Source organism: Mytilus californianus, unplaced genomic scaffold, assembly GCF_021869535.1.
Source record: "Mytilus californianus isolate M0D057914Y unplaced genomic scaffold, xbMytCali1.0.p SCAF_2, whole genome shotgun sequence".
In the NCBI taxonomy this organism is placed as follows: Eukaryota; Metazoa; Mollusca; class Bivalvia; order Mytilida; family Mytilidae; genus Mytilus; species Mytilus californianus.
Window position 1 is genome coordinate 86,035,757 of NW_026262668.1, and position 20,058 is coordinate 86,055,814.

A 20,058-nucleotide genomic window follows, 5' to 3' on the forward strand; every position below is an offset into this window, starting at 1 on the left:
TTTCATAAAGGGGGTGGGGGCACTGACTGTTAAAAAGCAGGCCTCACTAGTCATGCCAGTGGCGGATCCAGATATTATAAGTGGGGCCCACTGACTGCCTAACTGAGGGTCCCGCTCTGTTCATGCTTCAGTGATTTCCTATATAATCAACCAAATCCCCCCTGGCCCCCTCTAAATCCACCTCTGCATGCTTAAGTGATAATCCCTATACAATCAATCAAATTTTTCCCACAAAAAGGGGAGGGGCAGGGTGCACTGAATTCGCCTCTGTGTGCAACATGAACATCCAAAATACATGAATGAACTCAAGTAGTGATAGTAGTGAACAGTTCGGAACTTCCCGGGGCTGCTCAACATGTGGCAACCTACGTCTTAGTATAATTGCAAATTTAGTAAGTAAAATTTTGATTTGATTCGACATTTTGACAAACATGATAACATAAGGGACTGACGACATCATAAGATCGATGTAGGATAAAAAAAAACTTAAATCAAATAGTTTGGGGGTGGGGTGGGTGGGTAAAAATTGCTGCAAGTTTTGTTTATCCAACATCAATTTTACATATATATCAAATAAATTTTTCCCAAATTAAGTGAAAAAGGGGGGGGGGGGGGTCAGTGAATTATCCTACATTGAACTTTTGATGTCGACTCGTCCCTAAGATCTGGTGAGCTTTTCGTTGAATATAGGAGATAGTGATTAAAGTATTTGCAAGCAAAGTTCATAAGTTGAGAATTATAAAACAAAATATATTGTTTAACCTTGGACCAATAGATCAAGTCCAAAATTTAGCCATTTCAAGGATCGATCAGGGTGATAATGTAGCACTGGCTATTAAAATACTTGTGTAGAACCTTGTATAGAGTAAATCAAGGAGGCAGTAGGAAAACTTATAAGATGTTTCCTAATAATCATGATTACAAAAGAACTTGACACGGATTCCTAACTGAAGGTCTGTCCGATTAGTAAAATTTCGAATGCACTTAAATGAATACATAAGTGACCCCCCCCCTTAAGTCTCCGCCAAGACTGATAGACTCCTTAAGCCAATTCTGTAACCAAGAGCATTCCTATGTTTATATTTTATTTATTATTGAGTTACTGTTTAACCTTTAGTTCTTCTCTGATTAGAGCTAGGATTTGTATAGTAATAATATACAAATCCTTGATAAGAGTAATCCTCGTTTGTCAATTTTCCATAATTCCATAAAATCATGGTTGTCATCCTCAGCCTAAGCAATGTGTTACTGTAATTTGATTTTCAAAATGACTGAGTGACGTTTTTTTGACGCACTGGTCAACTCCACCATAGCGAATCACATGACTTTGACATAATCAGTAAATACCAGCAAAAAATATCTTTATAAGTAAAGAATTGTCGCATAAAAATTAAATACACGGGAGATGGCAAAGTTCACGACGTCTAGTCTGATTAATCATTTTATAAAAAAAAAAAAAAAAAATCCAAGCAAAAGGGGGGGGGCGTACGCCCTCTACGCCCCCCTCTGGATCCGCCACTGTCAGCAAACAGTCTTGTATTTAATTCTGAATAGAACAAAATGTAAAATAAGTGAATAAGTTTTAGATTAAATAATAAATAAATAATTAAATATTCTTTATTTAGTTTTTTCTTTATTCTCACTTCTTCCAGAGACATGTACGAATGTAAATGTATGTCTCTGATTCTTCATGGTCTTATATTAAGGATTTGTAGAGTATACAAATCCTTGATTATAACAAAGGCATATATAATACTCAGTGTACCACTTCTGAACTTTTTTGTAATTATTTTCTCTACTTAAATCCCCATTCTTGATTCCAGACCGGGTTCCGGACTAACTCTCATATACGTAAATGATCGTAAATGTACGAAAGCTTGACACGTCGAATACGAAAACCCGGAAATATTTTCTCCGTTGCCGTTTTTTATACTATGAGGTAGCAATAAACAGTTAGGAAAAAATATTAAAATTTCCCCTCATAAATTTTACCATCCCCTTTTCATTGCCTTCTTGCAATATTAAGCTTACTGTTTGTGTCATATATGTGCATATGTATGTAATCAGAATCTTCCATAGATTTCATATCCAGTATATAAAATGGTAAAATATAATTTCTTTTTGGTGTATCCATGGCAACAATCTGCAATTTTTTGTTATAAAATATAGCAAAAAGGGGGGAAAAGATATCACATATTTCCCCAAAATTTGGCCAAAAGTAGAATTTCAATCACTTCAAGTAATACCTTTTCTGAAACTGTTTACATATATCTTTCAATTAATCCAATGAAAATCATATGTCTTTCGTCTCATTTTTTTGTAAAATTGCGTCAAAAACTTCGTGTAGAAAAAAAGTATTTGTAAACATTACATTAATTTCTGGACCGATGACCGGTCTAGCTATGAAAATACGGAGAGTCAAACAGAAAATAGCCCATAAAACATGTAAAAAATAATCTTGATGTTCTTATAAACCACCTTTGAAGGCTAAATTAGTACTCAGCTGTCTAAAAATGAATTTAATTACACAATAACTTTCATATTTGAAAAATCCACCGGGGCCAAAATGCGAAACCAAACTCCTAACTGTGTATTGCTACCTTAATAGTAAATATTTTTTTCAAATTCTCCCTTTTAACTAATTTTCTGTGTTCTGCTAGCTAAAACAAGTAAAATGGCCTTTTATTTTTGAAAATTGGTTGAGTAATGAATATTTTATGAAGGTTAGCAGTTGACACTGAAACGCGACAAAAACTGATTTAAAGAAAGGTGCCAAGTCAAAGTGTAAAATATTGTTTCGACATCAATTTTTGGCAAAATCTTAAAAACTATACCTCTTTTGTCAGTTTTTTAATGTTGAAAATCTTTATAAGACCTCTGATGATGCAAAATTGTACAAAATTTAACAATTTCAAGCATGAAAATGTTAATCTTTATGTTTAATGTATACCAAAGACTTGATTAAAAAACTTGGTAATGGGGAATCAATTTCTTACAGCTGAATCAACTATACATTTAATATATGTCAAAATGTAACATGAAATCTTGATAAAAATAATGAATTGATATATTCGCAAGAAAAAATACAAAACATTCAATACTTAGGCTACTACATACTGTGCAATCCTTCAGAAGCAAGGGTTTAGCAAATAGAGTACAATTATAAGCCTTGTGTCAAAATGTCTAATTTTGGTTGCTAAGGACTGTAAACAATAAAATTGACATGTATTGTCATTCTTAAACACTTAATCCCCTCAGAAGTTGATTTAGAATCTAAATATCAATATATTTGTGGTATGAAAAGTCTTAAATTATACAATTCTGAGCTTGGTAAATATGCCATAAGGTAGCAATAAACAGTTAGGAAAAAATATTAAAATTTCCCCTCATAAATTTTACCATCCCCTTTTCCATGTTTTCATTGCCTTCTTGCAATATTAAGCTTACTGTTTGTGTCATATATGTGCATATGTATGTAATCAGAATCTTCCATAGATTTCATATCCAGTATATAAAATGGTAAAATATAATTTCTTTTTGGTGTATCCATGGCAACAATCTGCAATTTTTTGTTATAAAATATAGCAAAAAGGGGGGAAAAGATATCACATATTTCCCCAAAATTTGGCCAAAAGTAGAATTTCAATCACTTCAAGTAATACCTTTTCTGAAACTGTTTACATATATCTTTCAATTAATCCAATGAAAATCATATGTCTTTCGTCTCATTTTTTTGTAAAATTGCGTCAAAAACTTCGTGTAGAAAAAAAGTATTTGTAAACATTACATTAATTTCTGGACCGATGACCGGTCTAGCTATGAAAATACGGAGAGTCAAACAGAAAATAGCCCATAAAACATGTAAAAAATAATCTTGATGTTCTTATAAACCACCTTTGAAGGCTAAATTAGTACTCAGCTGTCTAAAAATGAATTTAATTACACAATAACTTTCATATTTGAAAAATCCACCGGGGCCAAAATGCGAAACCAAACTCCTAACTGTGTATTGCTACCTTAATAGTAAATATTTTTTTCAAATTCTCCCTTTTAACTAATTTTCTGTGTTCTGCTAGCTAAAACAAGTAAAATGGCCTTTTATTTTTGAAAATTGGTTGAGTAATGAATATTTTATGAAGGTTAGCAGTTGACACTGAAACGCGACAAAAACTGATTTAAAGAAAGGTGCCAAGTCAAAGTGTAAAATATTGTTTCGACATCAATTTTTGGCAAAATCTTAAAAACTATACCTCTTTTGTCAGTTTTTTAATGTTGAAAATCTTTATAAGACCTCTGATGATGCAAAATTGTACAAAATTTAACAATTTCAAGCATGAAAATGTTAATCTTTATGTTTAATGTATACCAAAGACTTGATTAAAAAACTTGGTAATGGGGAATCAATTTCTTACAGCTGAATCAACTATACATTTAATATATGTCAAAATGTAACATGAAATCTTGATAAAAATAATGAATTGATATATTCGCAAGAAAAAATACAAAACATTCAATACTTAGGCTACTACATACTGTGCAATCCTTCAGAAGCAAGGGTTTAGCAAATAGAGTACAATTATAAGCCTTGTGTCAAAATGTCTAATTTTGGTTGCTAAGGACTGTAAACAATAAAATTGACATGTATTGTCATTCTTAAACACTTAATCCCCTCAGAAGTTGATTTAGAATCTAAATATCAATATATTTGTGGTATGAAAAGTCTTAAATTATACAATTCTGAGCTTGGTAAATATGCCATAAGGTAGCAATAAACAGTTAGGAAAAAATATTAAAATTTCCCCTCATAAATTTTACCATCCCCTTTTCCATGTTTTCATTGCCTTCTTGCAATATTAAGCTTACTGTTTGTGTCATATATGTGCATATGTATGTAATCAGAATCTTCCATAGATTTCATATCCAGTATATAAAATGGTAAAATATAATTTCTTTTTGGTGTATCCATGGCAACAATCTGCAATTTTTTGTTATAAAATATAGCAAAAAGGGGGGAAAAGATATCACATATTTCCCCAAAATTTGGCCAAAAGTAGAATTTCAATCACTTCAAGTAATACCTTTTCTGAAACTGTTTACATATATCTTTCAATTAATCCAATGAAAATCATATGTCTTTCGTCTCATTTTTTTGTAAAATTGCGTCAAAAACTTCGTGTAGAAAAAAAGTATTTGTAAACATTACATTAATTTCTGGACCGATGACCGGTCTAGCTATGAAAATACGGAGAGTCAAACAGAAAATAGCCCATAAAACATGTAAAAAATAATCTTGATGTTCTTATAAACCACCTTTGAAGGCTAAATTAGTACTCAGCTGTCTAAAAATGAATTTAATTACACAATAACTTTCATATTTGAAAAATCCACCGGGGCCAAAATGCGAAACCAAACTCCTAACTGTGTATTGCTACCTTAATAGTAAATATTTTTTTCAAATTCTCCCTTTTAACTAATTTTCTGTGTTCTGCTAGCTAAAACAAGTAAAATGGCCTTTTATTTTTGAAAATTGGTTGAGTAATGAATATTTTATGAAGGTTAGCAGTTGACACTGAAACGCGACAAAAACTGATTTAAAGAAAGGTGCCAAGTCAAAGTGTAAAATATTGTTTCGACATCAATTTTTGGCAAAATCTTAAAAACTATACCTCTTTTGTCAGTTTTTTAATGTTGAAAATCTTTATAAGACCTCTGATGATGCAAAATTGTACAAAATTTAACAATTTCAAGCATGAAAATGTTAATCTTTATGTTTAATGTATACCAAAGACTTGATTAAAAAACTTGGTAATGGGGAATCAATTTCTTACAGCTGAATCAACTATACATTTAATATATGTCAAAATGTAACATGAAATCTTGATAAAAATAATGAATTGATATATTCGCAAGAAAAAATACAAAACATTCAATACTTAGGCTACTACATACTGTGCAATCCTTCAGAAGCAAGGGTTTAGCAAATAGAGTACAATTATAAGCCTTGTGTCAAAATGTCTAATTTTGGTTGCTAAGGACTGTAAACAATAAAATTGACATGTATTGTCATTCTTAAACACTTAATCCCCTCAGAAGTTGATTTAGAATCTAAATATCAATATATTTGTGGTATGAAAAGTCTTAAATTATACAATTCTGAGCTTGGTAAATATGCCATAAGGTAGCAATAAACAGTTAGGAAAAAATATTAAAATTTCCCCTCATAAATTTTACCATCCCCTTTTCCATGTTTTCATTGCCTTCTTGCAATATTAAGCTTACTGTTTGTGTCATATATGTGCATATGTATGTAATCAGAATCTTCCATAGATTTCATATCCAGTATATAAAATGGTAAAATATAATTTCTTTTTGGTGTATCCATGGCAACAATCTGCAATTTTTTGTTATAAAATATAGCAAAAAGGGGGGAAAAGATATCACATATTTCCCCAAAATTTGGCCAAAAGTAGAATTTCAATCACTTCAAGTAATACCTTTTCTGAAACTGTTTACATATATCTTTCAATTAATCCAATGAAAATCATATGTCTTTCGTCTCATTTTTTTGTAAAATTGCGTCAAAAACTTCGTGTAGAAAAAAAGTATTTGTAAACATTACATTAATTTCTGGACCGATGACCGGTCTAGCTATGAAAATACGGAGAGTCAAACAGAAAATAGCCCATAAAACATGTAAAAAATAATCTTGATGTTCTTATAAACCACCTTTGAAGGCTAAATTAGTACTCAGCTGTCTAAAAATGAATTTAATTACACAATAACTTTCATATTTGAAAAATCCACCGGGGCCAAAATGCGAAACCAAACTCCTAACTGTGTATTGCTACCTGACGCAAAATCCATGGACGCTCGTCTGCTGTTGAATTCATGTTTTACAGTTTAACAAGGATTTGTATAGTGTCACTGTACAAATCCTTGAGTTTAAAGAATGGAAAGATATATTATAGTCAGATAGATAATACAAAGAACTCTAGTTTTTCAAAACCGATGGGTCAAAAAGTTATTAGTATGAACAGATAAATTGAAATGGGTTGCTTGTCGATTAACTGGAAGAAACCGGGGAACGAAAGAAAGTTGTGTTTCGCTTAACGGATTACGTACCCAATATTTTGTACTTGGAAAGCGCAACGAAAGGTAAATATTATCATGTACATATTTAAGAAGATGCTAGTGCTATACTTTTCACGAAAAAAAATTTGACTTTATAAATGTCATCGCATGCAAACCCGAAAATCAGGCAAAGATTGTCAAGAACGGACGCAAGTCAACTCGACCCACTGGCAAAACGCCCTACTTTTTTAACAACACGCCTCCCTTTATAAAAATATCCCACTCTTGTTAAGGGAGCTACCATGTGAGTTTTATTGGGGGGTACTGGTAGGGGTGTGTTATTTGAAAAATATGCGGAACTGGAGTTCTGTCAACTTATAAGTTAAAAAAAGCTAGGATTTATGTAAAGAATTACCAGGAACGAATATAGTGTCTTTTTAGTGAAAAATTAACTGGCAGGACAGAGATTTCAATTAAAAAAAATGCAGGATAACATTCTTATCCTAGCCCCCACCCCATAAAAATCAAGTGGTGGCTTCCTTACCAACTCGCCCCGCTTTTAAAAAAAATTGCCCCACTTATGAAAAGGGTTAAATCCGTAAAATATACTCCTGTCAACAATGGCAACTCGCCTAACTTGGGTAAAATCCAAATGAATATAGAATATAAAAAAAATAAAGGTCTGCCAACTCGCCCGTATTTACTTATCTACCCAGAAATTAGAAGACACTGATACAAAAAAATCGAAATTTAATATATGATATCTATTGATTTGAAATGATGTTTCACTTCTTAAAATATGATTGTAGATTCATTATTTATTATTAAATTATTATGTAATTTATGTATTTATTTATTGTATCATAATCTATTTGATACTTTTTTTAGCTGACTCAAAATCATGCATGATGATGCTGTTTGGGCCCCCTGGTTGTACATAGGAAGTGGACTCCTCGAGAAGATGAAAGGTCTGCTTTACATGTATGTAATGTAAATATAAAAATAAGAAAATGCGGTGATTGCCAATGAAAAAAAATAGAGGAATTTTTAAAAGTGTAAATTCACTTGTTTTTCAATCCTAATAAATCTGTCATATTGTAATGATAATAATGTTTAAATTACGTAATTATTTTCAAAATAAAATATTGTTTACATAATGAGAAAAGACAACTCTCCACCAGAAATCAAATGACATTGAAGTTAACAACAATACTGTCTACTGTTAATTACTGTACATCCTTCAACAATGAGCAAAGCCAATACCGCATAGTCAGGTTTTAAAGACCCTATATGAGAATCACATATTTGTAAATCAATTCAAACCAGAAAACTAACAGACTAATTTATACAATGTAATATATAAAAAACAGAACCAAAAAAACAAAATATTATAAACAGCAACAAACGACAAACTGAACCACTGAATAACACTAACAGGCTTCTGACATGAGACAGACGCATTCAAAAGGTTGTGGTGGGGCTAGACTAGTAGTTTGTGGTACTAAACCAACCACTTAGCTGGGATATTGGTGTGAAAAGGGCTTTTAAAGCAGATTTATACATCCCCAAAACTAAAAAGACTAAGTGTAGATCTGAGAGTACTCCCAATTGCTAACAGCTAGTTCAAAACCAATAACAACTTTCAAGGTACATGTATTTACCACCAAACCTTGTCTCGTTTAGTCCATTTCTCAGATATTACCTTATATCAAATACTAGTTCAACTTTTGGTATAATTTAAACATTTTTGAATGACTTCAAATTTCAAAAAGTATCATGATTATTAAAATAACTTGATGGTAAGTTGATGCCCAAAGATTGGCAGATTCAGAGATCCAATTATACATGTATATAACCGCTTTTGTTCATCCCTTCATTCAAGGGTCATATGGATTTTATATGATGGATTAGATCATTAGAACATTAAAATGATTAAATACTTTGATTTTTTATAGTCATTTTTATACGCCTGTCAAAATTTTTACGGGACATATTATGGTATACAAATGTCCGGCTTCCGGCCGTCTGTCTGTCTGTCTGTCTCTCTGGCGTCCACATGTCGCACTGTAACTTGAGAACCACTTATCCAAATTTAATGAAACTTAACATAGTCGTTTCTTATGATGGTCAAACTATCTGCATACTTTTTGGTGAAAATAAGATTTAAACTTTCGTAGTTACAAGACTTTATAGCTAAAACAGGGGTGTGTTTTTTTCACATGTCGCGCCGTATCTCAAAAAACATGTATTATTGTTGCTTAAAACTTTACACACTACTTATCTATATTAATCTTAAGATCTGTTTACTTTTTGGTGATGATTCAAAATTTTATTTTAGTTATTGAGTTTTTTGTAAAAAAGGGGGGTTTTCACATGTCGCGCCGTATCTAAGAAACTATTTATGATTATTGCATAAAACTTCACACACAAGACGACGGGTGTATCATGCGCTCGTGGCACAGCTGTTTATTAGCTTTTCTCATCACAAGGCGTCTGTCGTCGTTGTCCGTCGCTGTTAACTTTTACAAAAATCTTCTCTTCTGAAACTAGGGAGTCAAATTGAACCAAACTTGGCCACAAACATCATTAGGATATTTAGTTAGAAATATGTGTCAGATGACCTCTCCTGCTAACTAACATGCCAACATGGCTAAAAATAGAACATAGGGGTAAAATGCAGTTTTTGGCTTATACATGTGTAGGACTCGGAGGTGCGATGGGGACGCTGAAGTGCGATGGTCCACGCCGAAGTGCGATGGTCCACGCCGAAGTGCGATGGTCCTTTCGATGAAGTGGGATGATTTTGCATGACGTTTGATATTGTGACGTTTTCAAATACAACGTTATGAAACAAATGGATTCACAGGCAGGAGAATAAGATTTGTAGATGAAGGTTTCGTACGTACTAAGGAAAGGAAACAGAATGAAACTAACGATTTAAGTCCCAAACAGTTTTGAGCATGTCTTGGTCTTATATAAAATTTGACTTCTCCTCAAGTTAACATCACATGATTTTGTGTGGCCAACTTTTAAAATAATAAATTAATTATTAGCAATGTTTTCGTTATATCAAGTAGCGATAATTTTGTTTTATTCTCGAAATGAATCCGGCATGCTTTGTAAGAAAACGGGCAATCTTGGTTATTTTATTTTGTTTAAAGTATTAATATTCTGCTATGGGTTAGGCCAAAAGAAACCCAAATGGTGCCAACTTGTTGTAATTCTCAGTTTCTGCTGCTTAGCGAAAAAGCAGCTAATTCTCAAGCTAATGACAGAACAAGCGTCATGTCTCACTATATGTCAAGCATAAATGTAATCGGTAGTTTTTATTTCTCAAAAACTGTTATGATTTATTAAATAAATAGATGCATGAGTGTTGTGAGAAATTTCGTAGCTACTGACATGACAAGAACAAGTTACTAGTATATTTGATAAAATTAAATGTATCCTGCTTAGTTAGTACTACAAAGAGCGCTGTGCTATACCCGTTTTATTTTTTATCGCACTTGAATGCTCATTATAAAAACAATGTCCCCCAACTCGAATCCATTATACTTAATCTAAGCCATCCAGTCTATTTTCTGCCTCATACTGTTGTATACTAAGCAAAACATTAGCAAATTAAAAATTAAAGTCTTTATTTTGACCTGACCAGAAAACCTGGTCTTCCAAATGCGAGGCTAGCACATTAACCACTACACCCCCACATTTAAAAATGGGATTTCAACTTCAGACCATTGCATTTAGCTAGTATACACAACATCACAGTTAGACCATCGCACTTTAGCGTACCCACCAAACGCACTTCAGCATATCTAACAACAAGTTAGTGTCACAATGGACCATTACACTTCAGCGTGTTAACCAACGCACATCAGCATGGACCATCGCACTTCGGCGTGACCATCGCAGTTCGGAGTACCATCGCAGTTCCGAGTCCTACACATGTATCTCTGAGACTAAAGCATTCAGAGCAAATCTGACGTGGGGTTAAAACGTTCGCCAGGTTAAGTTCTATCTGCTATGAAATTTTTAGACAAATCAGACAACCTGTTGTTGGGTTGCTGCCCCTGAATTGGTAATTTTAGGGAAATTTTGCAGTTTTTGGTAATTATCTTGAATATTATTAGAGATAGAGATAAACTGTAAACAGAAATAATGTTCAGCAAAGTAAGATCTACAAATAAGTCGACAGGACCAAAATTGTCAATTGACCTTTTAAGGAGTTATTGCCCTTTATAGTCAATTTTATTAACCATTTTTCGTAAATTTTTGTGATCTTTTACTAAAATCTTCTCTAAAACTGCTCGGCCAAATTTAACCATACTTGGCCACAATCATTATTGGGGTATCTAATACTATTTATTATGATTTAAACGTTATTTTACATGATTTCCAAAACCACAGTGGATACTGGTGAGTGACTGAGGCTCTTGGAAGCCTCTATTTTTTCAGGGAAAGTTTGTTGGTCTAGTTTTAAAAGATCAAACTAAGCCAATTTTGCCGGATCAAATATTAAAGGCAATTTTGGCAGATATTATAACTTCATTTCATTAACCATTATTTCTTTTAGCATTTTCAATGAAAGTACAAGTACTTTGAGAAGTAGGAGAAGCTAAGCAACAGAACAGAATTCATTTGGGTCATTGATGTCTAGATTATATAGTGGATTCATAGATTGTCATATTGATTTATGTGCATATGAGCACAGAGGAGCAGTAGTCAATGAATAATTTTGTGATGAGAGGTATGTTATTAAAATGATGACTTTATTTGAATATTTTTTTCTTGTCAGACTCGGTACATCATGTACATGTAGTTTCCAAGATTTTTTTAAAGTTTGAGGCCATAGAGTTCAAAGTTTTGATTCTTGTTGTGGGCAAGTTGAAAATTATCCATGTTAGAAGTGACAAATTATTTTTTTTACAAAACCGTAAACAATTTGTTGATATTCGTGATGAGGTCAGTTTAAGGAAACCAAGAAATAACTTATGGTAAAGTCATTAATATTGTGCAGTTGTAGTAATAATACTCCATAGTACTTAACTTAAATGTTGACAAGTTTCTGATTCCTTGATACAGGTCTGAATTTGGATTGTAAATAAATATTTGACACATTATAGTTTTCTGAATAAATGTAGTCAAAGAACTTGACATTGGTTACACAGCTACTTTTGCATAGCTACTATTTCTGTACCAAAATTATGTAGTACTGGAAATCTACTTTTAATATTTAGTACCATTTTGTTACTTTAAAATTATCATGATATTAAGTTCCTGTATTTTACAGTACTTGATTTGTACATGAAATTTAAGTACTACAGTTTTTTATTCATGTTATTACACCGTTACATTTTCAGCATTTTGATAGTTTGTCTATTTCAAATCTCTTAAAGTTATGATTTTCAAACATGGAATATTATGATCACTGTGGGTATTATTTCTGTACCAAAATTTTTAGTACAAAACAAGTACTGTAAAATACTGGTACCGTACCTAAATATTACAATAATTTTTAAGTAAAGAAGTAGTACTAAATATTAAAAGTAAATGTCCGGTACTAAAGATTTTTAGTACAGAAATAGAGTAAAAAGGATAAGAATGTACGAAAAATGCTCTGGTTACCAACCAATCAAAATCCGGCATTACTATATAAGGTTGAATTTATAAGGAAAATTGCATTGCAAGCAATCCCAAACAGGCCTACATTTCTTGTAGATGAATTATGAAAAAGTTTAAAAGAACAAACAATTTTTTTATACAACCACAATATGGGGTCGTATACTGCTACACAGTATACTGCTATCACATTGTTGTCCTTTAAAGACATTTGGTTTCTGGACAAAAAACTTTAGTTTAAGTGTATGGTACTCTTTAATCTAAAGGTTCAATACCCAGTGGTGGATCCAGAAATTTCCCCCCTATAATGTGTCAAATATTTGATTACAATCCAAATTCAGACTTATATCAAACTTGAATATTGTGTTCATTTTTACCCCAACTGTTCAGGGTTCGTTTCCAGCTTTGCTTGGGAAACCATTTATTGAAGTTTATTTTGCTTTTTGACAGAAAATTTATCCATTGCCAAGGTACATTGAAAGGTTTTTCTTTTATTAAAATATGCACATATATTTATATTAATTTTTTATAAGCTTAACTGTTGATCTTCTTTCTGTTGTTTGCTTACATTTTGTTTCAATTCACTCAAAAGTAAAAGTATATAGTAAAGGTATAAATTAGTGAGCATCAATTCATACTACATGTAGTTTTTGTCTGGACTTCTTGATTAAATTATTTATATATACAATTTTAGCTTGTTACCAAATGAAAGGAAAGTACAGTATTGACAATGATTGATATCACTGGTGAACATGTATGTCATGTAGGTGTGAATGTCCTGCAAAAAAGAACTGATATCAAAGTAAGTTCATCTGTAGAATTGCAGTTATTTAAATAATTTGATGTTATCTACCTAAAACTGTTTCAAGTATAACTGTACATGTACACTGTTGCTTATTTTTCTCACTTTCCCATGTAATGTATGCATCAAGGCATCCTTACTTTGGCCCTTCTACTGCTCCATTACACACACACTTGAGATGTCAGAAGTTCAAACTATCATAGCATTTACATTTCAAACTTACACAGCTACAATAGTACAAGTAATCTTGATGTACAGTTCTAAAGATGCATATCGAATGTACATCTGTAAAGCTGTATATAAACTGTACAGCTGTAAAGCTGTATATCAACTCTACAGTTTACAAACAGTTTTACAGATGTACAGTTTATATACAGCTTAACAGCTGTACAGTTGATATACAGCTTTACAGATGTACAGTTTATATACAGCTTTACAGCTGTACAGTTGATATACAGCTTTACAGATGTACAGTTTATATACAGCTTTATAGCTGTACAGTTAATATACAGCTTTACAGATGTACATTCGATATGCATCTTGAGAACTGTACATCAAGATTACTTGTACTAAAGTAGCTGTGATATAGACATCAATCTTATTCTACGAGAAGAGAAAAAGGGGGGGGGGAGGAATCAGAATCAAAGGCATGTATAATAGATGTGCCATTTGACTTTGGTACACTCAAAATGATTGCTACTACCTTGACAATGTCCAGTACGGAGTGACATCCTCCGCTATTGCTTGCAATAGCAAATTGAGTGTTAGAATAACCTTAATCGCCATTCATTTTTTCTGATGTAAGAAGAGGAAATAGAGTATATTTCTCAATCTTACGTGAAAAATTGTGGGTTAGATATTTGACACTGAACAGCACAAAACGTATAGACAAGGAATAAACCAATGCAAAATGTGTCATTTTAGGCTATACAAAGTATTGATCAATCAATCAAATCATGATTAAAGTGATCAAATCATGATAAGAGATCAATCAATCAAGTTTTGATATCAAACAAGTAATTAATCAAGTGCAGAATTCGAAAAAAAAACGTCCCCTCACCTTTTACAAACTGTCAATCAGTCGATCAATCAATCAATCAAACGATCGATCAATCAATCGATTGATTGATCAATCATGATCACAAACCATCAATCAACCAATCCACATATCTTTTCCGATCAATTTATGAAAGAAAATACCTTTAATTCGCTTTTGAACAATCGACTTTTGCGTATTATTATGTCACCCCTTTGATAAAAGGGGGGACATATTGTTATTCTACGAATTATTCTTCCACACTTTTTGTCCAGCTTAGTTCTCGGAGATGACTTGACATACATTGATAAAACTGCTCCATAATGACAATCCCCATGTGCAGATGTGCACTTTGGGTTTGGAATTTTCAAGATGGCTGCCGTTACCATGGAAATGGCAAAAATGTGAAAAACCGAAAAATGGTCCAAATTAAATGAAACTTTATAGCTGTACAGTTAATATACAGCTTTACAGATGTACATTCGATATGCATCTTGAGAACTGTACATCAAGATTACTTGTACTAAAGTAGCTGTGTACCTAGTCAGACTGGCCTATATTATGTATTGATAAGTTGTTATCATTTAGAATACATAAAATATTTGCCACTGGACATTAAAATAAGCAAAAAAAATCAACCAATTAATGATTTTGCATTATCAGAATGAATTTGCAAACATATAGCAATCAGATTATGTACATGGATAAACCTTGGAGCTTTTTCAATGAACCAGGTTTAACCAGCATATAAATATAAAAAGATGAGGTATGATCCTCAATGTGTCATTTAAAAGAACAAAGGACATTATTATTTATATAATATAATGCTATTTCACACTTTCAATTTTGTTTTTTGATCAGAATGTTTTTTTTGTCAAAACATAGCCATAAGTATTTCTATTCTTGGCGGCATTGTCAACGATTTGTATAAAGCTTTATATTTTAGAAGGTAGAAGACCTGGCCTTGAAGTCATAAAACTTTTGAGTCAGATTTTTGTACTCATACTCCAAAATCAACCAATCAAAATGTTTGATTTCATGTTTCGAGCATAATTTTTGTGCTCCAAGCACTGAGCAAAGTTTTATGACTTCAACCCCTGGACTTCATATCTTGTTTGCAGAGGCTTATGTTACAAAGATTCTGTCTGTCATATGTCCATTGTCCTCGACCTCATTTTCATGGTTCAATAACTGCTTGAAAAAAATATATAGTTCTTTTGTCATGTGAATTTCTCACTTATGACATGTATGAGTTATAGGATATTATAACTATATTTGGTATATGGGTTCCTTGCAACATCTACATGTCTGTTAGAAGGGTTCACCTGACTTCTTCTTCACTTTTTTGATCAGTGACAAGGTCCATTTCTCAAATCCTATAAGCAGTAGGTCAACTGTACATGTATATCAGTCTGGCAAGTCAGTCTGGCAGGTTTCATCTGATCTTGGGTATGACCTCATTTCATTTATCAATGTTAAGTTTTTGTATTTTTGCTGATTTTCAAGTACTACAAGCTTAAATATTAATAATAGGTCAACTATATTTGGTGTATAAAAAAATCGTTTGGTATGGATGTCTGTCTGATAGGATTTATCCGACCTTCACCTCATGGTCAAAGATCTGTAAAGTGTTAAGATTTTGTGATACTTTTAGTAATTTTACCTTTATCTTAAAGAATTTCAACATAAAATAAATGGTCAGCATGTGCACTCTAAGTCTTGTTGAGGTACTGGTTACCTATGAGTTGTACGCTTAACATGCTTTGACAATTTTGTAAATACTGGTTCAACCTACAGCTTGTATTTAAAAGAGGCTCTTCCAAGTTACGGCTATGGTAGTTTGATCAAAATTCCTTCATTGTTTGATTAATCTATTGATACTGTTTCTGCACATTGATATATGAGTACACACACAACTTTGTTATAAGATTTCATAAAAGGAAAGTAAAAGGAAAGGCTTACATTAGTTTGACAGCAACCTTACAACAAAAAGTACAATAAACATGGACATGACAGCAGTTTTTATACAACCGCCAAAAATCACATCATCGTCCGAAATTAAAAAAAAAATTTCTTCAAATATTATTTGGGGGAGGGGTGTCAATTCGCAACAGCATAGTGTACTGCACAAAAGCAAAAAAATGAATATAAATTCAAATCATATAACCAATTCTAGTTCTTTGACTACATTTATTCTGTGTCAGAAACCTATTATTTGTCAAATACTTAATAACAATCCAAATTCAGACCTGTATCAAGTGCGAAAATTGTGTCCTTTTTTGCCCCAACTGTTCAGGGTTGGACCTCTGCTGTCCTATCCAGCTGCACTCGGCAAAGCAATTTAATTTAACATGCTAAAACTCACAATATGTCATAGGCATATACTTTGTAGGCGGTTTGGGACCTCTTAAGTGTATTACACTATTAATTATTATAACATTACTTCATGGAAGTTAAATTTATATTATTTATGAATATTTTATTTCAGATACCATTCACAGTGAACATGGTGAAGAATAACCAATACCATGAATACAGGACATAGAAGACTACCTCACAAATATGGGAATTTTACAAAAAATACAACATTTAAATTTACAAAGAAGACATTTATTTTGACATTCATGGACTTTGAAAGTAAAGAAATTAGAATGTGAATAAAAATCCTTGGAAATAAAATTTTGAACTTTGAAGAAGATTGAAGATTATGTTTGTTCTAAGAAAGTTTTAAGAAAACAGATACATTCAAAACTGTAAAAAGGAAACAATACAATATTCACAATTACTCTTGAGATCAATTACTCTTGATATATAATTAAAAGATCATATAAAAGTAAGGAAATTTGGTTGAATTGCCAATGAGAAAAATATCCACCAGAGTTCAAATGATGTGATAGTGAGCAATTATAGGTCCTCCAACAATGAAAAAAAACCAACTATATAGTGTGCTATGAAAAGGTTTGGATATGACAAATAGAGAAAACTAAGAGCCTTATTTTAACAAGTTAATATATGAAAGCAAAATATGAACCAAAGACAAGCACTGAAATACTTATGATTATTGTTGATTTACTCTTGAATATTCATGTAGAATGTTTAAAAAGATTTTAAATCAAAGTTATCATCAATATTCAACTTGTTAAACAACAAGTCACTGTATGACAGAAAGTTCTATGCCAAAAACCTTGTATGTATTGCATCAGAAACAAATTTTAGATAGAACACTAGGAGACTATATTAGGGAATGCAGATAAAAAGTATCATCACCTTAAAATAAAGTATAGCATTTTGTCATTGACAGTTCCATCAAAAGTTTCAGCAATATAACTGTTACATAAAAATCAAACCATACAGGTATTTTTTTTCAAAATATCTCTATATAATAATATGCATAATATTAATAGACGTTATACGTCCGTGGTACAAAAAATCCGTATTACGGACGTGGTACTAAACATCCGTATTACGGACGTAGCATTATAAATCCGTATTACGGACGTTTAACGGATGTTTTACGGTTTGATACGGACGTATTATGGATGGGAAGCAACGGACGTTTTACGTCCGTGGTACTATTCGTCCGTAGGTTTTCCGTATAATACGGACGTATTACGGATTTTTTACGGACGTAATACGTCCGTAGCTATTTTACCTGTGTATCTATTAGGTCTTTGTACTTTCCGATGAAATTTTTTTTTAGAAAAAGGACGAAACGTTATTTGACAAAACCCGGCGCATTCATTTTCCGCTCAGACACCGATGACATTTTACAAAGTCAGAGTAGCAGCTGGAAACGCTTGAATATCGTATGAGTTGAGAAATGTATACTCCATTTTCGGGTGAAGTTGATATATTACTGCTATGGTGAGGAAATTTTATTATTTTCAACATTGAAATTGTCTCGTTTGTCATAGATTCCATAGTTCAGGATAATATATTATTGGGACTTTATCAGTAAAGCTTGTTTTTTTTTTAATTGAAAGTACATCATCAATATACCGGTATGTAAAATTAAAAGACATAGCTTCTTTTATCTTCTTGTTTTTTACTAGTGTCTGAAGTAACTCTGACTCATATGAAAATAGGAAAAGGTCGGCCAGGAAAGGTGCACAGTTGGTTGAGACTGACACATAAATAATGTGGGACTAAACTTGTTTTTGAGCATCACAACATAAGAACAAACTGTAAAAATCAGTTTTTTGCTAAGTCATTGTTTGCCGTGTAGTGTTTTGTAAACTTGTTGGTCTTTTCGTCTTCTTTCGCTTTTTCTGCCGTGACTCTTTTCTTAAATTATACACTTAATATCAATTTTTTGTCCAAGGTTTAAAATATTAAAAATCTGGCAATTTATTTTTATTTTGCATGTTTTATAGTTATTCTTTTTCGTGGTTGGTGCAATGAAAATGATTTAGATTTTTAGTGGTTAGTGGTTTCTGTTCCTATTGTTCAGTGCTGCACCTATAAAAGTATAGTCAAGTTTCACACCAGACTAAACTGTAGACGTCTTAGCTGTAAATATAATTCAATATTTTTACTAACTAAAAATTGCTAAATTGAAAAATATTCCAAAAGCTTATCAGGCTTCCATATTAATAAGCAAGACGAAGCTGAACAAATACTGCAAGGTCATTGACGTATTATCTTCAAAACACGTTGTCTAATTCCCAACTGAGATATAATTTTTTAAACATAATACCTTATGCCTTCTGATATTTGTCAAATGAAAACATTATTTTTTTCTCGGAAGTATAGTATTGACACACGATAAAATAAAATCCCTTTGGAATATGAAGTACCCATAGCTTGAAGGAAGGATTGAAGAATTGGAAAATGAATGGATTCGATACCACTGCTAGTAGACTGTTAATCCCAAAGATATCATCAGCTCGGTAGTCAGTGCTTTAGAATTTGTTTCTCTTAAAAATTCCCATTGATAAATTAAGAAAATACTAAGGCAAATTTGCCCTTAGATGAATTTTAATATCATGTGAATGTCCACTTTGGTCATAAAGCTCCTAAAATTTCTAAGTTTTATATTTTAGTGCTTTCAATCTATGTGGGTTTAAGCGATCCTTATAAAAAGGAATCTAGAAAAACTGTTCGGACGCACGCATGATAATGTTTTAGTAAAAAGTTAGAATTATGAAGGACAATCAGGAAATTTATAATGGACAATCATAAACTTTAAATGTTAGATATTTGGAAAATGTTTTGAACATGTTTTAGTATAAACAGAAATTTAACCATCAAATAATCAATGATTAGCTATTTCCATAACGTGCAGAACAAAAATCATTTTAGGTACTTTATTGTCGATGGAAGTGCGTATTTTAGATACACAATTGACAAAATTGAAATGATAAACTATCAATAACTCACAAATTAGATTTAAGATTAGGCCATTCAAAAGTTACCAGAATGGATTGACATTCGTATAGGAATATTATTACTTCAACCTCTCACCTCCGTTACTAAACCCATGCTAAAAAGAAAGGCATCCGTTTTGGCTGTGCAGGATGTATATAGCTTT

The 20,058-nt window shown here is 32.1% G+C and overlaps 1 long non-coding RNA gene across 1 annotated transcript; it reads left to right on the top strand.

The window, feature by feature from the left end:
* Nucleotides 1–6,863: 6,863 nt before the first annotated feature.
* Nucleotides 6,864–17,224, top strand: LOC127730358 (uncharacterized). Its single transcript, XR_007995059.1, has 5 exons — nucleotides 6,864–7,155; nucleotides 7,960–8,052; nucleotides 11,645–11,818; nucleotides 13,385–13,492; nucleotides 17,017–17,224. It is a non-coding gene; the product is annotated as an uncharacterized LOC127730358 (long non-coding RNA).
* Nucleotides 17,225–20,058: the final 2,834 nt, after the last annotated feature.